Source organism: Andrena cerasifolii, chromosome 4 (assembly GCF_050908995.1).
Source record: "Andrena cerasifolii isolate SP2316 chromosome 4, iyAndCera1_principal, whole genome shotgun sequence".
NCBI lineage: Eukaryota > Metazoa > Arthropoda > Insecta > Hymenoptera > Andrenidae > Andrena > Andrena cerasifolii.
This window is the reverse complement of record NC_135121.1, coordinates 13,385,011-13,408,552: the sequence shown is the minus strand read 5'-3', so window position 1 is coordinate 13,408,552 and position 23,542 is coordinate 13,385,011. Positions and strand designations below refer to the sequence as shown.

Genomic DNA, 23,542 nt, shown 5'->3' with positions numbered 1-23,542 from the left:
GCCAGTGACGTTACGTTTAACGCGCTCCCTGGCTCGTCGGCGATAAGAAGAAGGACGAACGACGTCGCTACTCCGACGACTAAATACCGCACGAACTTCTCCCGACATTCCCGCCCCCCTCGCCGCTGTCTTCGAAATTGCCGGAGCTACTTGAAAAGAATCCCAGGGTGACTGGAGATTCCGCGGGAAATCCACGCGCGGACGCAATCTGTACCGGCACAAATCTCTGGATCCCGGTGCAACGTGGAAACTTGTCGGGGGGGGGGGGGGGGGGGCGAGACCGCGATCGTCCAGGGGGAGCTTCCGGTCCACGAGACTGGAAGGAGGATCTTTCGCGGGGACATGTTTGAACGACAACGTGTAAACCGTTTGCCCGGCGGCACAATAGCCGGCCTGCAGATCCGGTCGACCGAGAAAATATATTGCTAATAGGGTTTGCAACACGGCCCGTTAGTCGAGAGTAATGCCTCGCCGCGGCGGCACAGGTTAAGCTCGTTTAACGGACTCCACTTTCCTACTTCCAACATCCTCCCCTTCTCGCCCATCCACGGACTTCCTATGACATCGATCAGATTTATCGACTTCCAGACTGTATCACGCACTTGCTATTGAACTACCACTTTCCCGAACGTTTACTTTGCCCCCTCAACTATTCGTTGCCATTTAATTCTGTCGTTCCTGCAGAATTGCGCGCTGATTTCGTATCTCCCATCGCGGGCGAGGTAAGAATTGTACGGAATCAGGAATAGCGTAGAAAATATATCGGCTTTGTATGGGTATAACGTAGGAGTAGAATTGAAGTATTTTAGGGATGGTAATACAGAAGTACTGTGTATGTCGCCTGCTTGATCTTAATCATGAAAAGAAATGGTCAGATCGTCTCTGGAAGCTTACGCCGTTTGAACACGCTGCGACTACTTATGGGATTTTATGGTGTTCGCTCTCGTAAAGTCGAGCTAGCGGGTTCAAACTCCGCGAGGTTGTAGGGGGCGACCTGCTGAACAAGTTTGCCTAATGAAATTTCCCTGTAGGACGTCTTGTAACAAAGTTACAGGCATTTAAGGTTTTCGAAGTGACCAGTGGTGTAAGTAGATTGTCTATCTACAGGGGCAAGTCGCCAATAATTTTCAAACGCTTATATCTCCGTTGTTCGACCTCGTACGGAAGGACGTTATAAGGGAAAATTGTGTAGAATTTGCTTCTTTATAAGCTCACGGAGTTTGAACACGTTGCAGCCATTTATGGGATTCGATGCCATTCGTTTAGAGCGAATTTGAGCAGCAAACAAAAATTGCGTTGTAATCAGGAGGAACTTCCCAACATATTCACAAAGTTTCGGAATTTTTTTATGTTCCGGGTTCGGGATCTTCCCTTGTCAGAAACAGAAGTTCCTATCGATTCAAAACAAATTCGAGCATCTTCTCAAAATGGGTAGTTTCGGAACAGACCTAAATCAAAATTAATGAAAACTCTTATTCTTTATGAAAAGAAACTAAACCCCCATTGAGACCCCATTAATGAGGTTGTATCCTTATTTCTTTTCATTTTAGACAGGAAATACTGTCTAGTACCCTTAAGGGGATACAGGGCTATTGAAGACTGAAATCAACGGTTTCTTGCCGGTTGGATTGCTTAGATACCAAATAATCGCCATACGGGCATTTTCACAGGTTTTTATGTACGCTTTTACAAGCAATGTAAAATAAAAAAATTGTCAGATCGTTGAAAATTATTCAAGTTATTTGAGGCTAAAGATGGTCCTGCGTAGCGCGCAGCTGCAATCGGTGTACATAGTCCCAGGTGAACGAATCATCTAAAAGCAAAATGCTTTGGGGTGAGTAATTTCTACACTAACAGTTATCGCGTGAAATTTTGCTGGGCGAATTTAAACAAAAATTGTAAAAATTACACACGAATCAATTTTTTCCTCACATTTTTATGCGAAAAAACCGTCTTTAATAAGTTATAAAATATTTTAAAAACATCCAATGTTGATACGGATATTCCGCACGATAGAGAATGCAGTTCTACAGCTTCAGTTGAAATTTTAATTGAAAATATTCATTCGTTCAGGAGTTATAATGTACACCGTGTTTGAAAATGCAGTTTCGAGATAAACGGCTTCAAAGTGTAGTCCCCTACGCCAATACCGCTCTGCGAGGCTGTTACTCGACGGTGCACTCGATTACGTTCAGCGCTATAATTTCCGTAATTATTCGATTTTTCAAGATTTCAACAGTCCTATACATGTATATAACCCACTTCAATCTACAAACGGGATTTTTGAATTTTCATTACAGGATCACAAAAAAAAACTTTAAAAAACGACATTTACTATTTTCTTTGCTATTCCGACCAATTGCATTTTTTTTCAAAACGACGAAACACGTCACTTAGCAAACTAACCCTTCTAGCTTCAAAAAAAAAACTTATGTCGTTTGGACCAATTCTAAAAAAGTTATACGATTTTAAAAATTGTCAATTTTCTTTCGTCCACCACTGTGCATCGAAATGTAGACTATCAAGTGAGGGCTGTAACCCGCAATGTGGAGCTCGAAATTATATGGAATCAGTATTGGACTATTCTAGGAATAGTCGGATGAAGGGAGATGCACTTTGACTGACTTTATCGGCTTCTATAATTTTATTCACTTGAATCCAGTTGCCAGAATCACCACTGTTCAAAGTAGACCGCGCGTGGAAACCATCGAATTTTCAAGAAGAAAATATTTAGGCCTACCCTACACCATATCCGTGCTTCCATCAACATTTTTCTCAAAGTTCCGGTAACTCGCTCTATCAGTGAAACACATCTGACAACGTTTGGTACAATAGTTCTAAAATATACGTGTCTCCGGTCTCGCCGCTGCAAGGGTACGTCTGCATAATGCTTGGATGTACCGCGTTGCACCGTGAACGGACACGCGACATTCGGGGAGGTGCACGCGAGATCGAGAATAGAGGAGGTATGAAGCTACAGGAAAGTGGATTCCGGCGAGGAGTTCCAGTCTCGTCACGTTCGACAAGTTCGCGGAGAGGATCCTCGGAGCTGCTAACGTTTCGTCCTGCTCCTTATTTCGTCGGCTGTGCAGCAGAGTAGTCTCTGGACTGTCTCTTTATGCGCGAGCGTCCCGAAGCGACACGCGGCGTACGCTTTTGCTCGCGATCGTGCACACCGACACTGTCGCCAGGCCGTTATGCACGATCCGCCGCGCATTTGTTTACGCGTGCGTGTTTGTCTCCGCCGGTGTGAGCGAATATCCGCTCGTACATAGCTCGTCTACGTTTTCAGGGGAGCCTGAGCCGGAGCCTGAGCCCGTGCACGAGCTGCTGTACATACATAGCCAGGACCTGGCGAGTAGCTATCTCTTCCTTGCCACGATTCGGTTGCACCATTTGCGGGATATTCTCCGACGCTATCGGGCCGCGACGTGCTCAAACGCATACCCGCGCCCTCCTTTCCCCCGCGGTGCACTCGGTGCGCCTACAGATTCAAGTCTGTCGTCCGTTCTCCCCTCGAAGCCGCTTTCGCGCATTTCGCGCATTTCGGGCAACGCGCTAGAGTTCTCACGCGACTCTAGAGTCCCGCCCGTCCGTCGATCGATCTATCGACCCCGACTATTCAAATAGCGCGCGGGGTGCTTTGTTTCCGAGTTTTGCATCGAAACGGTAGCTACCAGCTGCGAGCAAAAGATGCGATTACGGCGCCAACCAATCACGGTGCATAACGAGGGGAATTGGACGTAATTCTAGGACCCGTCGGTGCTCCGGCGATAGGCGCGGCAACCGCCGTCCACCCGCGCCCGAAAATACGCGCCGCTGAAAAATGACGCGGATACGTCCGTGTTGGTGCATTACTAACGGTATTATCCTAGAGAAATGATCGGCAACGCGGCGTAATGCCCGCAATATTTCAGGAGTTACAAATATTGCCGCATCCCCGCCCGTATTTCAGGAGCGATATTTTTATCGTCCGCGCGGTACCGCGACTCGTCTCTTTTTTGGGGGGTGGTTCTGCGTGTATCGATTAAATATTGCGAGAGTTAGCAATATACCGCGTTATACGAACAACACCTCGGCCCGATACCTGTTATGGTAATCGGACCAAATTCCTTTTGCCCCGGAAATATTTGTACGAGGCTCCGAATCGAACGATCCGAAATTTTTTATTTAATATCGCGTCGAGCACGTAACACGTGTCGATTGCTAAAAACAAATCTGGCTGCAGAGCTTCCCAGTCGGGCAGGCGAACAATTGAATACGCTTTACCTTCTGCCATCCTCCGCGTGTACCTATACATAGTTAAGCATGAACGTTTAATTACCAACTACGAATGTACGTACGTACATATAACTAGGACAATGTATCCCCGCGTGGTCTTCCTACCTTTGTATTGCTATCCGCACCGTTTCCAAAAACCCGCCTAAGGTGAATGTCCCAATTTCTGCTCATGTCCCCATTTCTGCTCATTTCGTATTTTTCTTATTATTACAAGCGTCACGTTTGTACTATAGTTGCAACAAAATAATTCTAAATTATTTGAACATTTAGAAGGAGTGTTGCACGAGCTTGGGGCTAATCAAAGTGCAGCATAAGCAACGAAAAACTTTTAAAATGAGAGACTCATGATTTTTCGACCGTGTTTTAGCTGGTTTTGGAAAGGAACAGGGTCATTATTCGTATTCGGTAATTGGGCAGAGAATAGTTTTTGCAGTAAAAGTTCTTATTTAATAATACAAACAGATACCATATTGTGCTCTGGATTTAGATTTTTTTTTTACTATTTTTGAATATTTTAAGTAGAAAACAGGTGATTAGGTTTAGGGTCAAGTGAATCCCCGCCGTGTCCGCATTTCTACTCACCAAAATTTTAGCAACATAATCTCACAATTCAATATATGCTGTAACCTCTATTTCTATTCGAAGGCATTTTATTTTTTGTTTATCATTATTTTCTCCATAAAATCTAATTTCTCCATTAAAATTAATTTCTCCATTTATTATCTCCATAAAAGATGTAACTTATTTTAACCTGAAAAGGTAACATATTATCTGAGCAGAAATTGGTACAAATGGTGAGTACAAACACGTACATCGCTATTTTTCGTGAGCAGAAATACGGACATTTAAAGCATTATATTTAATTACAATTTACTAGTAGTTAAACATCTTGAAGTATCTTTCTTAAATAGTTTTCGACTGGTTTACTCTGCAAATTTTGATGACAAACAAATTTTTCACACCTTCTTTCTGGCGAGCAACCTCTTAAATGAGCAGAAATTGGGACATTCACCTTACCGCAGGGGAAACGGCAGCGATCGAGGCGAAGTGTTCCGGGCGTATGTTGATTCGGTTAAGACGACGCGCGAGGAAGGAAATCCACGGGGCGAGGGTGAATCCTTTGGGGAGAGGAGATAACACGGGTATCGCAGTCCTGCCATTCGTCATTCGTTCTTCCGGGAGGATGATCCCCGTCGAACGGGGCGAAGACCACCGACTGGAAGCGCGCGGAAACGGCTTCCAAGGGACAAGGTGACCTGGACGAGGCAGTCTTGCGAGCGACGATCCGCGAACAAGGATCCCGGTCGGTCTTCACACCGGGTGCACAGCTAAAGCCGCGTGCTAAGCGGCTGCCCTCCACCGTAGCCAAGAAATTAATTCGTTATTCCCGCAATTTATTAGCGTCGTCGTAGCTTGGAACGCGAGTGGATAGTGCACTGATCTTTTGCCACCCCCTGGGCGCTCTCATTCTCGAGGACGGTCGCGTGCCGTTTCAAATAAACACCGGGCCACGGAAAACAATTCGGTGCTGTTAAGTAAATCGTGGAGGGAGCGGGTTGGCAGGGGGGCAGGGCGAGAGGAAGCGGCCCACGAGCATTCGACATTCGGCTGGCTGCACGCGAGGCTGCGCAAAATATTCCGGCGATTCAAATTTATCGAATTCTCGCGACGCCGGCGGTCGCTTTCCGTTGCTCTCGCGCGGCTGTGGCTGGTCTGTCAGGCGGAGGATAGAGGTTCGTGAGCAGTGAGCGCGGTCGTGTACGTGTTGGGCTACGCTGAGTTATCGTGGGTTGGGTCCTCGGCTGGGGCTGTTGCACGGCACCAGCAACCCTCCGCGTTCCGCGTGTTGGTGGCTGACTGCGTGACTTGGGTATCGGCCCGAGCCCCACGTAACGATTACCGTTAAAAATTTACGAAAATTCCTCGGCCGTGGGTGCAGACGATGTTATTTTTAGGCGGCCCTCTTCCTTCCGCGTATGCCTCGCACGTACGCTTCTTTGTGTATTCACCGAAACACCAGCCCGGCGCCCCATTCCACTCTCAGGTGGATTTTTCCGCGATAACGGCCAACGAGTCGCGCCCTTGCTTTACCATCGCGCTATCTCTCGTTCGTGCTTTTCCGGCCGACCATGTCGGATAACGGATTAATCGATTAAATGCCTATTATCCACGGGCACTCGTCTGCGACGGGTCACGCGCCCTATCCGCGATATTACCGCATCGTATCAATGGGACGCTGAAAACTACCTTTTGAAATTTTCCGATCCGTTTGTGCAGCGACTCATTATCCGAGCAGCCGCCTTGTAACTACTCGATTATGGTATGTAAATAGAAAAGAGTAGAGAGAAGAATGGAGAAGTTTGGTGCTTACGATCCGCATGTGTAGCGCTTTAGGTAACACTGTCCAACAGCCATTTTGGTGTGAAAGAGATTCAATAGCCGTTTCTTATAGATTTTTATGCGCTGAAAACGAACCCGCAAACCGTTTGTCGCCACCACCCTCAGTTTTTGAGAAATTCGATTTTGAAAAAAAATGCAAGTTTCCAACTTTGAACATCTTTTGTGTCGAAACAGTGATAGTTATTCGGTTGCTTGTTGCGTCAAATTATTCTATAAACCCTCCCGAATGCAACGATATAAGTTAATGGTGCATTATGAACATTTAAATATGTTTAAACAACGATCAAAGGGAAAAGGACACCCGAAATACACCCACTTTTGCAGATGTCTTTGAATTTATTTCCAAAACTAACAAGGGAACATCTTGAACCCGGAAATTAAAAAATTCTGAACCTTTGTGAATATGTAGGGAATTTCCTCCTGATTACGTCGCAATTTTTGTTTACTACCCAAATTCACTCTAATGGGATGTAATTGACTCCTGAAAATTCGGTTATTTTCAAATTTTGTGTGATAACTCGGGAACTGTAAAATAATTCTTTTACCAAATGATAGATCTAATTAAAAGAAGTAACTTTTGCCTTGAAACTTTTTTTCTATCTCTTACAGTTCGCGAGTTATAACAAAAAATCGGAAAATAGCCGAATTTTCAGAGGTTAATTTCACCCCCTTCGAGTGAATTTGGGCAGCGAACAAAAATTGCGTTGTAATCAGGAGGAAATCCCCTACATATTAACAAAGTTTCAGAATTTTTTGAATTTTCTAGTTCGGGATCTTCCCTTGTAAGGGTCTACGAATAAATCTATTACTGTTTGAACACAAAAGATGTTCGAAATTGAAAATTTGCATTTTTCTTTCAAAATTGTATTTCTCGAAAACTGAGGGTGACGGTGATAAACGGTTTGCGGTTTCGTTTTCAGCGCACAAAAGTCTATAAGAAGCGGCCATTGAATGCTACGGAACAGAGAGAAAAGTTGAATTTTGTAGAACAATGTAATTAAAGAAACCTGTCGCGCTTACGTGCGACCGCGTTTAGATTTCAGGCGAGCGTGAATGATTCAGCGCACGGATACACGGGAGACGAGAGGAGCGAAGGCGAGCAGCAATGCGTTGCAATTTCCATGGGCCAGCGGCAAATTATGCTGGCCAAGTTTTCTCCACGAAATCCTTCGTATTCCTTCGACTCGCGCGCGTTATACGGTGGCTCGCGAGGGAGACGCGCCAGAGGAGTTCGCCTCGCTTCGTCGCGTCGCCCGACGCCGACGCGACGTCACGCCGGCAGAATAATTTATGTCGGCCAAGAGCAAACGACCTTCTATCTTCCGTCGGGGAATTAATAATTTTCCGGGGAAAGCGCGTACGAGCCCGGAATACGCGCGATTCCGAGCAGCAAATTATTTAGCGCGGCTGCACTGCGCTCTGTCCACGCCCCTATATTTTTATCGCGCAATTTCCGCTTCTGTTCGCCCGCGATCTGCCGCGTCGTCATTCGGATCTTCGAGCACAGTTTCGCCATTAATTCGATGAAGACAGAGGTGCCGTTTCGACCGGGAAGCGAAGGATCGCGCGTTTCCCTCGGCCCTGTTCCGCGCAGAGTAGGTTTGCGGAGCAAGCCGTCTCGCGACGGGGAACGAACGCCTTCACTTTTGAACAGCTTGTCACGAAACGGTCCGCGGGCTAGGTGAACGATAAAAGTTGTCGAACGAGGATTCCTGCACGCTCGCCGTTTCGCAGCGCTGGAATAGAAACACCATAGCATTTTATGGTTTGCACCTTCTACGGAAATTGGATGTTTTACGAACGCTGCCGACTCGAGGTAAACGTGACCGAGAAAGACTGCCTCGCCGTTTCTCCCTGCTCTCTATTCTCTCCTGCTTTCCACGGGACAATGCCTCCACCTCTCCCGCATACTCTTTATTTCCTCCCGCATCTCCTCGGCCATTTTTCTCTTGTCGCAACGCCGAACGTTTGCGTTTGACAAGCAATCCTCATCCCCCGCCGCGCCGTATCGCGAGCGAAAAGGACTAGGGGTTCTATCGCTGTCTTTAAACCGTTCGAGCCAGGAAACTTGCGATCACAAGCAGGCGAAACAGGCAACGCATCTCTCCCCGCGGGTAACGCTTGCCCTTGTCCTTGTAACCGGATATAGTCTCGCCGTAGTAATTTCCTACCCTGTGACGCGATATGCTCCATGTTTCACGTACGATCGATTCAGGACGTTTCGCTCCGCGCGCCTTTTCCCCGTTGACTTTTAGCTTGATCCTAACAGGGGCCAGATTTATGGACGCGATATATTACAAAACGAAATGACAGAGACTGGGCGTTTCTTCTGTTTCCAACGATAACGCAACGTCGCGGAATATCGTGGCGAAAGTGGTCCCCTAGTTTCCCCTAAATCGTTCGTGTAGTTCGCGGATTACTCGCAGATTTATTCCGCGGCAACGATTAACGGGAACGAACCCTAAATAGTTCTCCGTTTATCCTGCTCTCTATTGGCGGCCAACTCGTGCGCCTTTCCGCGGGAACATACAGTTACTCACAGAATTGAGCGTGCACTTATGTTGGTGGTGAAAATTGGCAGGAGAATGAATAAAAATGTACATATTTGAGTGTAAAAAACAAAACTCATCAATCGTTCACTAAACCATACAAATAAATATATATATTTTTATTTGTATGTTTTAGTGAACGATTGATGAATTTTGGTTTTAATAAACATAAAGTATTTGTGTATATTTAACTGAAAACGTTAAAATACAGTTATTTTACTGATACAAAATTGAGCGTACACATAACTAATTTTACAAATTACGCGGTATGCAAAGGTTGAATGATGGTATTATTGAAGGCAAACTCCCGCGAAATGGTTCTCGACATGCGGTTGATAAGCAACTGAAAACAAATGACTACTTGTTATCTGTTTATTGAGTATTAGCGAAATGGCTAGAAGGAAGAAAGAAACAGACATTTCTACTCGTCAATTAATTATAAAATTATATTGCCAAGGGAAATCATTGCGCGAACTGGGTAAAATTGTGAGTAAAACCCATTCCTCGATTCAAAAAATTGTAAATCCTTATAAGTAGGAAGGAACAGTTCGTAATGAACCTGGGCGAGGCAGGAAGAAGATAGTATCGAACACAGATTTATTTGCAGACAAATTAAGATAAATCCAGGAATTAATATGAAAAATTTAACAACGGAGGTTTCAACACGTATTAAAAAAAAATGTATCGGTAGAAACAGTTCGGAGAACTTTACGTAAAGAAGGGTATCACGGTAGAGTAGCCAGGAAGAAACCTTATATCTCTAAAGCCAATAGAGAAAAACGTTTACAGTTCGCTAAAACCTATATAAATTGTGACGGCAATTTTTAGAAAAGTGTCATAGCTTTCGATGAAACCAAAATAAATTTATTTGGACGTGATAGGAGGAAGCAAATTGTGTGGAGGAAGCCCAATACAGAACATCATGTTCGCAACACATGTCCAAGAGTAAAACAGGGAGGAGGCTCGGTTATGGTATGGGGGTGTATAGGCACCAATGGTACCGAAAATGTAAAATTCATTGAAGGTATAATCGACAAAATGAAATATTTAAATATTCTAAAAAAAAATTTAAAACAATCGGAACAAAAGTTAAATATGCCGCGTGTATACCACTTTCAGCCGGACAATCATCCGAATTCGTATTTGGCGCAAGAGTGGTTATTATATAATGTGCCAAAATTATTAAAAACCCCTCCCCAGTCACCCGATCTTAACCCGATCGAGCATGTCTGGGGAGAACTGAAATCGAAATTGTCAAATCACAATTATACAAATAAAGACGAGTTAAAACTAAAATTACGCGAAGAGTAGGACAATATTTCGCCTTCTTACATTCAAAAACTCATCGAATCCATGCCACGGCGGCTACAGGCTGTTATTGAAGCGAAAGGATATGCAACAAAATATTAATATCTATTTATTCATATATCACAATCCCTAAATATCAATATGTACGCTCAATTTTGTGTCAGTAAAATATCTGTATTTTTACGTTTTCAATTAAATATACAAAAATACTTAATGTTTTTTTTTAAATATATTAATCGTTCGCTAAACAATACAAATAAATATATATTGCGTTTTTTACGCTCAAATGTGTTTTTATTCATTCTCCCGGCAATTTTCACTACCAACATAAGCGTACGCACAATTCTGTGAGTAACTGTAAGCGCCGCCGTAGCGGGCAAGAGTTTACAAGGTAGTAAAAGCCGCGATCGAAACCGCGAACGACGTATCGTGACGTCGAGCGCGATTTCGAGATTTATTGGATGGTCGGTGATTCGTGGCCGTGCCGTTCGCCTGGCCAATTGAATTTCTCATTTCCTCTCAACGACCTTCCGGTATTGTTCTCAACGTCGTCGGATACGCGCGCCGCCTCCAACGATCAGATTTTCGCTTCGTAAGGTCATTTAGTTTCGCCGGGATGCTAACTGACTTCTTACCGTGGAGTGGCTCGAGCCTTAGCTCTCGTCGGTGCGAATGGCAAGTGTGTTCGCAGGGATCAGCGGACGGTGGATTTTGTTCGGATGGTTTTGTCCGCCCCGTTCCGCGAAGGAAATCAGCGGTGGAGGTGAGGATGGGGGACGGACGATCTTGCGTCGCGCTGTCTAAATCTTGAAATAAGGGTCCGGGCTACGGACTGAAAAGGGGATAATATCTTCTCGTAAGGGGACTTCTCAAGTAATCCGAAAGGAGGCTCTTTCAACCGTTTCGCTTCTATTCGCGGGAAACGACGCTCGTCCTTTGAACTGGGGGTAGCCTGGCTAGCTTACCAGCGAGGTGGTAAAATCTTTATCAGGGTCAGGCTGCCAGTTGCCGAGAGATTTGGTGCCGCGTGTAAGCCGCTGCGTGCGGCTATGTACACTTTCACGGAAATGAGAAATTTCCAAATGAATTGAAGGCGGGTCGCGAAAACAGCGCGAGCAACGGCTATCGCTATACATCGTATAACGCGAGCAATCGATGGTATCGGGCCGTATCGAGCGGCGCCTCTCGATTGAATCTGCGAGACGCGTGGTTCGAGCTCCGAGCCACCAAGAAGACGGGGAACCGATCCCTTTCGGAGAATCGCCGCGCCGTTGGCTGCGATAAATCTCGATATCGTTTCCGATACCGTTCACCTCAACCGGCAGCCGGTGATAAATTTTATCCTCCTCGGAATCGTCTGGCCCCTTTTTATATCTATATACACGGGCAGTCGCCCCCGCAATATCGCCTGCATCTCCGAAACGTTTTACGCCGATCTCATACTAATCATGCCGCCCGAAACCGGGCGGCGAAGAACGTTGACCATCAATTTACGACGCGGAGAGCGCGAGCCAAGGCGAAACACTTTATCGCTCGAACGTGAGGGATTTCTCCCGACGTATCGTAAACCGAGCTGCTGTTTCCGACGACGCAGGGATCGCGAGATGCACCCCACTGTAGGGAGTGATCCGGGCAGAGGTTGATTACGGAGCAAAGCGCAAGCGGGCGGAGCGACGAAGCAGATTTTAAAAAAGGCACTCCTCGAAGAGTTCAGTTGACTAGAATGAAACCTGCCCGTTTGTCCCGTTAACCGTCGCTGGTCTCTCGGATCGAACGAGACTAACGCGCGCGCATAAAAAGAACGGGCACGGCACAGACTGGGGGCTCTATGTACGAAAACGAATGGGTACGTCGAGGCCGGAGGGCGGTGGGAAGAGGTGGAAAGAGGCGGAAAGCCAATGGGCCAGAGGGAAAATATTTGCGTAATCCCCGGGGAGCGTTTCCAAAGGACAATGAATGGTCGGGTCTCGGCGTTTCATTTAATTCGATCGTTGGACTATCTCGGTGCTGGTCGAAGGATCGGGGGAGGGCGCTCGAATTCAAAGACGGATCATCCAGGCGACTACATGGTTCGGCAATTTATTGCGCGCCGAATGAAAGTCGGCGAAAGACGCGTCCTTTATTTCTGACCCCGGTGCAACCCGGTTTCAGCGCTTCGGCGGGGCCATCGTCGGGACGATCCTGGGCCGGAGGACGATCGACAGGAAGCGGTAGACGGTAACGCGAGGGAAGCGAGTTTTCGCGAAGCAGGAGAAATTAATGGGGGTGTTGCGGAAGGGACGTGACGGCGCTAGCACGGAGAAAAGGGGCCGGAAACAATGTCAAGGGAGAGTTGCTGGGTTGCTGGGTTCCTGGAGCGACAGCGAAAGAGGAGCAACAGAAGGGAAGAGGTCGTGCGTTGAGTTACGGGGACGTCGGAATCGTTTACGAGCCCGTAAAATTCCCCATCCTTCATCGAACGCGCGCCGTTTCCTATGGACACAGTTTCCTCCCCCGTCCATCCGGGCAAATCGTCCGTGGACAAATTTTTGTCTCTCCCTTCGGAAACCGGCATGGCTCACCCCGACGAGGTTACGAAACGGACGAAAGGGCGAAAGGAGAATCTTTTAGGAGGTCGAAAGGAATCGACGGTACACGCGCCTTAGGTCATCGTCCAAACCCACGGTCGACGGTTCCCATACGTCTGGGGATATTCTCCAAGGCTATCAATATCGATTCGACCAAGCATCGTCACAGCCTGGTCTATTTACGCTCTCGTACGTATCGCCGTTGCGGATTCGCCAGGAGTGCTGAAAGAGCCGAGTGGAAAAACGTGGCGCGTGTATGTACCTCGGGGAAGAGCCTCGCGAGTCGACGACACACCTCGCGCCGGTGAGATTTCAAAGTTGTCGACGCGCCAACTTTCTGGAAAACTTGCTAAGCTAAAAGATTGACAAAGCAACGAATCTGGCGAAACTCCCTCAACGGAGAGTCGACTAGTGTTCCGGAACTGTTCGCGATCCCATTCAGATCGCAGGGAAATATCCTGGATATCCCCGGGGGAGGATCGAGCCGCTGACAGGTTTCTAAAACCGAGTCGGTGCCTCGGCGTCGCAATACCAGTGCAGCTTCGCAGATGTTTGTCTGGTAACGCGTCCCGATTTCCTGCGCAATCGGGCGTACGCCGCGGCGCGTCCTGCGCCCTGGAAAAGCCCGAGGCTTTATCGTCGTTGAAAAAAAAAAAACGAAGTTCAAAGCTGTAGCGGACTGTAGGCCGAGAGAAAGTTTTATTTATTTCCTAGGCCTAAAACGGACGATTGCTCGACTGCCTACTGCGGGTGGTCGAGCTTGGGGGCTAGGGAAATAAAAGTGACGATTGCCAGAGCCCCAGTGAAATCCTAAGGACAGCGTGTCCTCTTCCGCAACCTTGGGGCGCGTGGGAAATTTGTTTTCCCCGTTTGTTAATTTTCTGGTGTTTTTCAAACGCCGACGAAAAAGGGCTGAACCTTGCGGGACTTCGTACCGAAAGCTTCGTGCTCCTCAGGCATTTCATTTTAACAAGTTATTTGTATTCGCTTTGTTAATCGTTAAATAATGTTGTTATTGTTACATATATATTTGTGGGAGTGCGAAGACTGTTCGATTGACAAAGTATGTTTGGGCCAGAGCGATTCGGATCGAGAGCGGATGTTTATAGTAGAGTATCGAATGCGTCAGGGGTGTGAGGTTTGAATGGTTTCGTCGAATGCATGCGGAGAGTTTGGGTGACCCGAGTGCGTGTCAAGAGTGTGCGTTGTAAGTGTGAATCTCGGGGAGCGCAAGATAAGAATGGATGAAGACAGTCCTGCAGAGTCCGTCGAACGAGAGGCATCATCGCCTGAACCTGTTCTTTACAATAAATAAGCCTTTGTTACTTTTCCACGAGTGTGCAGTTTACTCCTGCCCTGATCACCTAACATCCCTACATATTTGTGCTTCATTTCACATTCGTGCCTCAGTATCCAAAAAGCTGTTGCGTTTGGAAGTGTCGTCCAAGACCTTGCGCGCTCGTTTAATTTTGTAAAGACGCGCTAAATCTCCGAAAACGTCGCCACTTCTGTGGCAACCTCGTCCGGTTTAAAGTCGTCGTAAACTCGGACGCGAGATACAGCGAGGCGTCTCGACGAAATTATGGCGCGGTGAGGAACGAGGTTGAAATGGGAGTCGCGGCGTTATTATCGGCCGTGATCCACGAACCACGCATAAAACGGCCTTCTCGCCCCCCAAGCTTTCGAGGACACGCTCTCCTTCGTTCTCCGTCGAAGCCGTTCCCGCTCCTTCGTGGCTTTTGTGGCTTTGTGGCAGGCATTTTCATTCCCCGATCGTGAGCGACACGACGCTTCTAGCTTCTCGACGAGAAAGAACAGCCGTAACGAGACGCCGAGCAATTACCATTCATGCGTAACCCGGGAACTCATAAGCCTGTGTTTTTCCCGCTCTACTCGCTCTTTGCTGTTTCCCCTCCTTTTGGCAAACTTTCTGTGACCCATTCTCCTTTCGACTGCTGCGTGTAGCTTTCAATCGCGGCTCCCTTTCGCCCGAATATAGTAGGTTTACGTAGTGGAAGTTCTATTCTTGTTAGTGTTATTTCTGGGAGAACTTGCAAGCGAATCGACTGATCCGGATCGCGCGACATTTCCAAGTAGAAGTGCAGTTCGTAAGCCTGCACAGTGCTGATGAAAGGAGACGGCTGAACACGTCCGTGCGTCCTCCTAATTGTTTCGCTCTCTTAATCGCGGACGTTTCGATCGCGAGATTCTTACAGTTCTCGAGGAAAGAGACCGACGTTCCTCGCCGGATTAGAAAATTGGAAAAGCTGCTGCCGGCGGCGGTGGTGCTCAAACGCCTCTTAAAAGAGACAGACAGACAAATGGTGCTTATGGAGGAAAGAATCGGGGCCGGACAAAGACGAGTTCCCTGCTCCACGTAAAAATCCGCCGACTTACCACGCGGCGGGACTTACTTAACTGGTCTTCCATTCGCGATCCGACCGCTTTCATCTTTTCCATCTCGAGTTTCCTGAAAGCTTTACTTTCGTCTCCCTACTGCCGCGCATCGCGATCCAGATTCCCAGAGAAATTCGAGGGCGGACAGAGTCTTTCGCGGGAGTTTGCCGAACTTCATTCCGCTCGGGAGATTTACGGAAAGCGAAAGATCCAGAAACACTTTCGGCCGAGATCGCGCAACTGGATCGGCCGCGACGCGCGTCGCGGTAATTCACTTGGGTTCGATGTTGTACCGGTGGGGCGAAGAGCACGCTGGCGCCGTATCAATTATTTCATGGCCACGAGGAAGTATCGACTCGAAGGGGAACTACACTCGACCTGCTCCACAACTTCGTCTTTTACGAGGTAATCGCACTATCAATTATTATTGCTGTTGTGGCGGAAGGGAAGGAGAGGTTCGTATATAATTGCGTGCTTTGCGCTGGTCTGTTTCATTATTCATTCCATAGAATGGCAAACCAAGTTGATGGAGTCGTTTGCTGAGGGTAACTTAAGGGGTTATACCTAGTCAGGCGGCCGAAAACAGGCGAGTATTTGTGAATTTTTTTTTAAGAAGCGGAAGCATATATTTTTACAGAACTTTTTGCGCTTAAAAGAGCAACATTTAAAGAACAGTTTGTAATTTTTTCGTAGAAAAATATTTACGTTTATAATAAAATAACGACCCACATCCAAGAAGCCTTTTTAAAAATTTGCTTTCGCGGTGAGCACTGCCATTGGGAACCAGATCATCTAAAATCAAAATACAAAACAGATTTCGTCAATATATTAATGTATCCTCAGATTGACGGAGGAATTTTTTCGATGATATTAATTTAAAACAAACTGGCGGCTATTTAAAGTTGAAATGCTGATTTTTTTGTGCAAAAATAACGCGAATAAAATCAGGATTTCAACTTCAAATAGCCGCCAGTTTGTTTTAAATTAATATCATCGAAAAAATTCCTCCGCCAATCTGAGGATACATTAATATATTAACGAAATCTTTTTTGTATTTTGATTTTCGATAATCTGGTTCCGAATGGCAGTGCTCACCGCGAAAGCAAATTTTTAAAAAGGCTTCTTGGATGTGGGTTGTTATTTTATTATAAACCTAAATATTTTTCTACAAAAAAATTACCAAATGTTCTTTAAGCGTTGCTCTTTTAAGTGCAAAAAGTTCTGTAACAATATATGCTTCCTCTTTGTCAAAAAAAAATCACAAACATTCGCCTCTTTTCGGCCGTCTGACTAGGTATAACCCCTTACTCCTTTCGCTGCGTATTTGAATTTTCAGACGATTCTTGTAACGCGCCAATTTTAGACGAATGAAAAAAGGTTTTACTTTTCATCTTACGGTTGCCGCTAGAATTGCCTTAGAGCGGCTCAAGAATGGAAAAGAATTGTAGAAAATTTTGTCTCCGATAGTGTAGGGCTCGCGTGTGACAGTCTGATCCGAAGCGTTCGCGTAGTGAGCCTCCAAGGAAAGTTGTAGAGACCTGGCTCGACCTAATTCAGTTATCCTACCGTGCCGTAAACTGTAGCCAGTACGTATGTAGGTACAACAATCGCTGACCTGTCCCCTGGGAGGTAGATTGTTGGTACCGGAAAGAACAGTTGAGATTCAATTTCTGAGGCAAGTACGCGTGCTGATTACGCAATTCCGCTCGAGAGAGGCCAAAGAGGACCGGAACGTCTTTGAGGGTGGTGGAATGCGAAACGTGGGAACGTTAGAGGAGAGAATGCCCGAGGACCTCTGATCGGAACACGTTCAAGAGCCACCAACAGACAGGATACGCCGAAGCAGGAATATCGGGAATGACGGTGAATCCTACGCGTGACTCGAATAACCTGCGACCCTCTCCCGATATCGGCGAACAGAGTTACAAAAGCAAAGATCTTTTTCACCGGTTTGTAATCAAGGTTTCCCAGCGTGGAATCAAAGGTCCCGGCTTCCAACAACCAAACACAAGCGGCCGACCGCCGAAAAACAAGCTGTATTCTACTTCCAATCTCCTCGGCCCGATACCGCCGCGCAAGATATCGGATACGTAGGTATAAGGGAACGTTCGAGGAACGCTGCAAGCCCTGCGAACCTCGCGAGCCCCGAGAAATTGAAAATTATAAATTATGCCGGCGAATTTACATTCCTCCCGGGTTCGCGCACGATTCCTGCATCGCGGGAAGAACTATGCTCGATAACGGAGAGGCGGGAACGATATTCGCGCCGTTCCCTTCCCTGAGAAATACATAATTCTTATCTGTTTCAACGTGGCAGACGTCCGTCCGTCGATGATGAGCCGCGATCGCGCGGCAACAGGGACGTATATCCTTTTCCCTTCTCGAGCAGCGTTGCATAGTATAAGAGGGAGAGATCGTCGGGATCACACGGAGGACGGTAAAGACGAATGAGCTTTCCGGCGCGGAAAAATATGGCAGGTGGACCGTCTGCGAATCTTTTCGTCGCTTGCTTCCCCGTTGCTCCGCGGCAAAGGGCTCGAAAGCTGGCGAACTCTGAAATTCTCTTATGATTCATGACGCGTCACCGTATCGATCGGCAATCTTTTACGCGCTATTTCAGGACCACCTCTCCAAAGGACGTTCTCGCGTTTTCCTGCCCCTCGTGTCACGGGGGCGGCTGAATGAAAGCGCGTCGATCAATCTGCCAGCCAATGTTTCCCGCGATACACCTCCTTACACGGTTCCTTCATCGTTCTTAATTCATCCGTATTCAGAGTTTCGCCCCAAGGATCTACAGGGTAGTAAAGATATATACAGGGTGTCCGCGCGTAGACTGAACAGCTGGATTTCTCCTAAAGTATTGGAGATAAATTTTTTTAAAAAATATGTAATTAAATGGTTCGATGGGGCTACTTTATTAGCCGAGACGAATTTTTTTTTCGATTATTATTTTAAAAGATACGATGGTCAAGTTCGGTTTTTCAAATGGAACTACTTTTTTTGAAGACCTGAGTTGATAGTGCGTTCCAAGACAAATTCAATTAGCTTTAATGTGTACACTTTATTTCCACTGGTTTTTAAGATATAGCGCTTGCAAAACTTGGGAGGGATGCAAGTTCGATTGGTTAGGTTAGGAGGTATGAAAGTTGCTAGACTAAATTTCAACCATAGGGAGCGGATTGTATCAGAAGCAATCGGATTTGCATCCCTCACAAAAGAACCGGCCATCCGAGCGTAGAAGCAAGTGCGAAATAAAAGTAACGGTGCGCTTCTCGATACCGCCACATGTACCTACCTAAGTAGCATTTCTGACGGAAAAGAATTGTCCAGCCTTTGGGCCTGCCATCCCTGGCGGAGACCATTTCAACAGGCAGTGCCACCCGTGGCGCCAGTAAGACTGTCCCCGGTCCTTGCTACTTCAGAGGGTTTTCTTCCAGTGAAAATCAGTAATTTTGCAAGCGCTATATCTTAAAAACCAGTGGAAATAAAGTGTATACATTAAAGCTTATTAAATTTGTCTTGGAACGCACTATCAACTCAGGTCTTCAAAAGAAAGTAGTTCCATTTGAAAAACCGAACTTGACCATCGTATCTTTTAAAATAATAATCTAAAAAAAAAATTCGTCTCGGCTAATAAAGTAGCCCCATCGAACCATTTAATTACATTTTTTTTTTTAATTTTTTATCTCCAATACTTTAGGAGAAATCCAGCTGTTCAGTCTACGCGCGGACACCCTGTAGAAGGGGATGGAGGAGGTCCTTTTCCTCCGTCGTGGTCGGTCAAGACCCCGGACTCGGTGAAACTATCAATCGTCGAGCTTGCTTGGAAAACAGGATGTTTTAAAATTCTTGTAGACGTCCTTCCCTCTAATGAGGACCGCCGTGTTTTCGTGGCTGGCCTCCGGCGACCGGCGAACTTTCGTCGAAAAACGAACGGGAAGAAGAACGAACGGCAAGAAGTAGGTGGATAGAAAGAGGACGGGCAGAATGGCAACGGAAACCGTTGGATTTCATGGGCACGCTTTGAAGGGAAGGAGACGCCGGAGAAAATCCTTCCACGGTTACGTCTCCTAGGACGTAGATATCTCTCGCGCGTTTATACAGCCGCCGTGCCCTATCGATCCTACCCAACGATCCACGAAGAAACTAGCGGACGATTCGCTTCTTTCGGGGATTTTTTGAAATTCTCAAAGCATTCGGCTGCTTGGGAATTTTTCAGTGGACGCGAAGCTGCAGTAAGCGGATCGCCACGGCAAACAATATACCTAGGTATCGACGACCAATGCCTATTCAGTGGTCGCGGGCTTGCCGCTCCTTTTTCCTCGTCTGCTGAAACTCTCCAACCGAGATCCCTCCACTCTCTGCAGCCGCCGACCACTCGGCCAACTTTCCGCAGAGTTCCAGTCGAGTCGATACATTATTGAGACTCGTTTCGCCCGATTCATGATTTCTTTAGAGGGCCGGCTAACCGCATGTCCGCGAAAGTAATCTCCCTCGGCCATCCTCCCGTCTTATTTCACGACGAACCGACCGCGCCGGAGAACTCTTCTGTTCCGTCTGCCGTCCGGAATCCGCGTCTCCATTACCTACTTCGGTTAGAGGCTACTCCCTGGATCAGAGTAGCTCGTGGTAAATTATTCGCGAGACTGAGTGAGAGGAAATGCGCGACGCCTGTTGGCAAGACACGAGGACGAGGCGTGCGTATATTATTATATCGTAAGGTAGGAGTCGCTCTCCATTCTTCGAACTGGGCTGCTCTCGGCGGAGAAAGTGGCAGAGGATTTTTTAGAGCGGTAGCGAGGAGAGAGGAATCGAGGGAGGTTGGTAGAAGTGGGAATACGAGGAACCGAGGACATGGAGCGCGAAACAAGATGCGATTGGTCAACCGGATACAGACACCGAGTGCCGCCAGGAGCCTCCTTGAATTTTCCATTGAATTCGTTAACAATGAAATACGAGCGGCGTCATTTCCACGCGGATATTTCGGAACGACTATCCCCGGTGTGTGCGGTCCGCCTTCGTATTTCATAATTTCCCCCGTGTCTTCCCCCGCGAGTCTGTCCTCGGAGCTCGTGTGTCTTCGACGTAGCAACCCTCCCAGCCCCCTCTGTCCGGGGGATCACGCGCCGTTTCCCTCCGGTGGAATATTTAATTTCCACGAATAACTGGCAACAGAGGTTCGTGCACTCTGATGGAAAAACCGATCCTGGGGTAGCTGCGAGTGTTTGATGTCCGGCTTATTTCATTGAGACACCAACCCCTTCCTCTTGCCGTCTTCCGAGCCCCCGGGTAATTACAGATAAGAGGCTTAAACGGAGCCCGACATCGAGCAGCGACTCTGAGGCATTAGAAGGCACCGAGACGCGCAAAAAGGGAGAAGGAAATGCATGGCAACGTCCGGTAAGGAGGAGCCGAAGACGATAGCGGAAGTTGCAGGTTGTACGACACGGCCGCCGCTAGGGAGCGTCGCTTCCCTTTAAGGGTTCAACTCGTTACTCTAGGTTCGATGGGGCTAATGGGTAATCGCCGATAAGAGGCTTAAGCGCGGATATTCAGCATGAGGCATCTATTTCAGGGAATAATGTGCTTCCCGTTCCCTGGTGATTACATCGATTTCGATGCAGCGCATTAGTAAATAAACTTCAATACTACACGGTGATCTGCCCGGCGGATTTTTTCAGGCGACAGGTCCATTGGAATGTGTTGTTAGAGTCGCGTAAGCACGGGTGTGGCAGAGAGCGGGGATATAGTGTAAATGACGAGTGTTTCGAGAGAGATTTTTAGAGAACCTCATTTGGGAGTCCCTAGAGAGTTTAATCTAGTTTGTAGAGTAGTTATAGCAAGGGTAGCAGCGTTGTTAGTAAAAAGTTGTCTGTCAAACATTCCTACGCGGCCATGAGAGAGAAATAATCTGTAAACGGTTCGGCTAACTCGGTTGGAACTGCAATTAACTAGGTTGCAAAGTAATATATAACAATTTTTGTCGGCAACAAGGAAAATTTAGCGGTACGGTTGGCAAGAGCCGCGAAGCGAAAGCTCGACGATAGTTTTGATAAGCGCGCATAATCACGCGGGATAGGGTATCTCGTAGTTCGCAACGATGCGAAAAGTTTCGAGCGTAAACGAAGAGATAGGGAGTCATTAGCCCGGGAACTAATAACGTTAGATAATGAAGGGCGTGGCGTTTGGCCGGTCGCGGACTAGATAAACTGCCGGGGCAGATATTTAAGGCGATACGCGGCGAGACGAATAAACCGATCGAAGAAGGGGGATGGGGGATGCGAGTGGAAAGCGGGATAAGACGGAATTAATTTCTCCTTAATCGGCGATTAGACGAGCCCGAAGGGTTCCAGAGGATGGCCAGCATTCCCTGTCAAAATCTAAACTAAATCCTAATCGGATTAACGTTCGCCGAGTCGACGCCTCAGCAGCTTTCGCCTCCAAGTTTCAAACACGGAGCGACCCCGGCTCCTGCGAGCACCGAGCGCCGAGCACCGCTTCTACAGTTCCATCGAAGAACCCGAGGGACTTGGCGACTCACGGTTACTATATGCACGGCTGGAAAATTACCAGAAGAACAAACACGCTCGGCGTTAACTCCCAAGAACGACAGAACGAACCGGAATAAAGAGGAGCGCGCTATTTGAGTTTTATATCCAGCATCGCCGCCAGTTATTACACAATTCCCCAGCGCCACGATTAATGGAGAAATGTATGGCGGAATATTCGAGGTGTAACGAGCGAATACGGAGGGAGAGGAAGGAACGGGAGCAGCGAACGAGAGATTCCAGGGTCGGTCAACGTGGCTGAGCTATACCGAGACCGTTTCGATTTCTTTTAGACACGAATGTGTATAGCGGAGGCTTCCTTCCCTGCTATCCCGATACATCCCTCCTCCCCCGTTGTTCCTTCCACGCCCGCTCTACCTGGCCTGGGCGCAGTCTCGAATTAACTTGCAGCACCGATCTCGTTTGGCGTTGGCGTGCGTCGAGGCGTAAAACGAGCTCCAGCGGCGCGGCGCGGCGAGGTGTTCCTACGTCGATGGCCTCTCGACTGCTAGCTCTACCGTCTATTCGATTACTTACCTCTCGTGGAGCTTCCGATCCTGCGTCGGGATATGCTTCCAACTTGGCCGGCTATTAACCCAATATCCATGCATCTTCCGTCGGCATTCGTTTCTACGCGCTTGGCAATGGGACGAGGAAAATAGGTAGGACGAAGACAATCTTAGCCTTCCGCGTCCGAGGTCCAGATGAATTTCTTCGCGGTGTGTGTTTTAAGAAATGTCCACCGTCCCGGAAGCGTAGATTCATCCGCGAGAGCCTCGACCATTACTCTTTTTCACACGTTGCACGGAAGACAGGTTCGCGGAACTGGCGAGGATTGGAAGAACACAGGCTCGACGGGACGCGACGCCAGCTTCCCTTTCTTCTCCTGCCACGTCGCGGCAGATTTCAGGAATAGTCTTAAAGTTCTCCCGATTACTCCTTCGAGCGGAATCGACAGTCCGCGCTTTAACTGAATTTAATAGCCGATCGATGGGCAAATTGGGTTAGGGGTTGCCTGAAAGGACTTTGGGCTTCTGCCCGGCTACAAGCACGAAGCGCGTTCTCCTTCAACGGTAGCCACGATGCCGGTTCGATTCTATTAAGAGACAAGAGCGACGCTCCTCTGGGTCTGTCTCAGACTTTCGGCAAGTATCAAGAACCCTGACCGTAGTTGCAGCCTCCAAGGCGAAAACTGATACACCGCCATCGATCAGACACGCTCCAACGGTCCAGCGGCTTTGTTCCCCTCTCCCATGTAATAAGCCAATCACTTCCCCAAAGGCTGCAGCCTTTTTTGCGTCGAGATAAAATTTCGCGCTCAGAAAAGCGTCTTTTGGAATCGCATACCCGCGTTACTTGAAGTGTCTGGAAGAACACGGGGTAAAGGAGAGGCCATTTCTGATGCTGAGAAACACGCTCCTTTGTTCCTCTGTCGTGGCACTCAGATTTCCGGATAAATATGCGATGTATTATAACCTAGTGCTCTGCGGAG

The 23,542-nt window shown here is 47.5% G+C and overlaps 1 protein-coding gene across 2 annotated transcripts in view; it reads right to left on the bottom strand.

The window, feature by feature from the left end:
- Positions 1-23,542, bottom strand: part of LOC143368482 (uncharacterized) — a 328,678-nt gene that overhangs the window by 66,214 nt on the left and 238,922 nt on the right. The window lies entirely within an intron of this gene.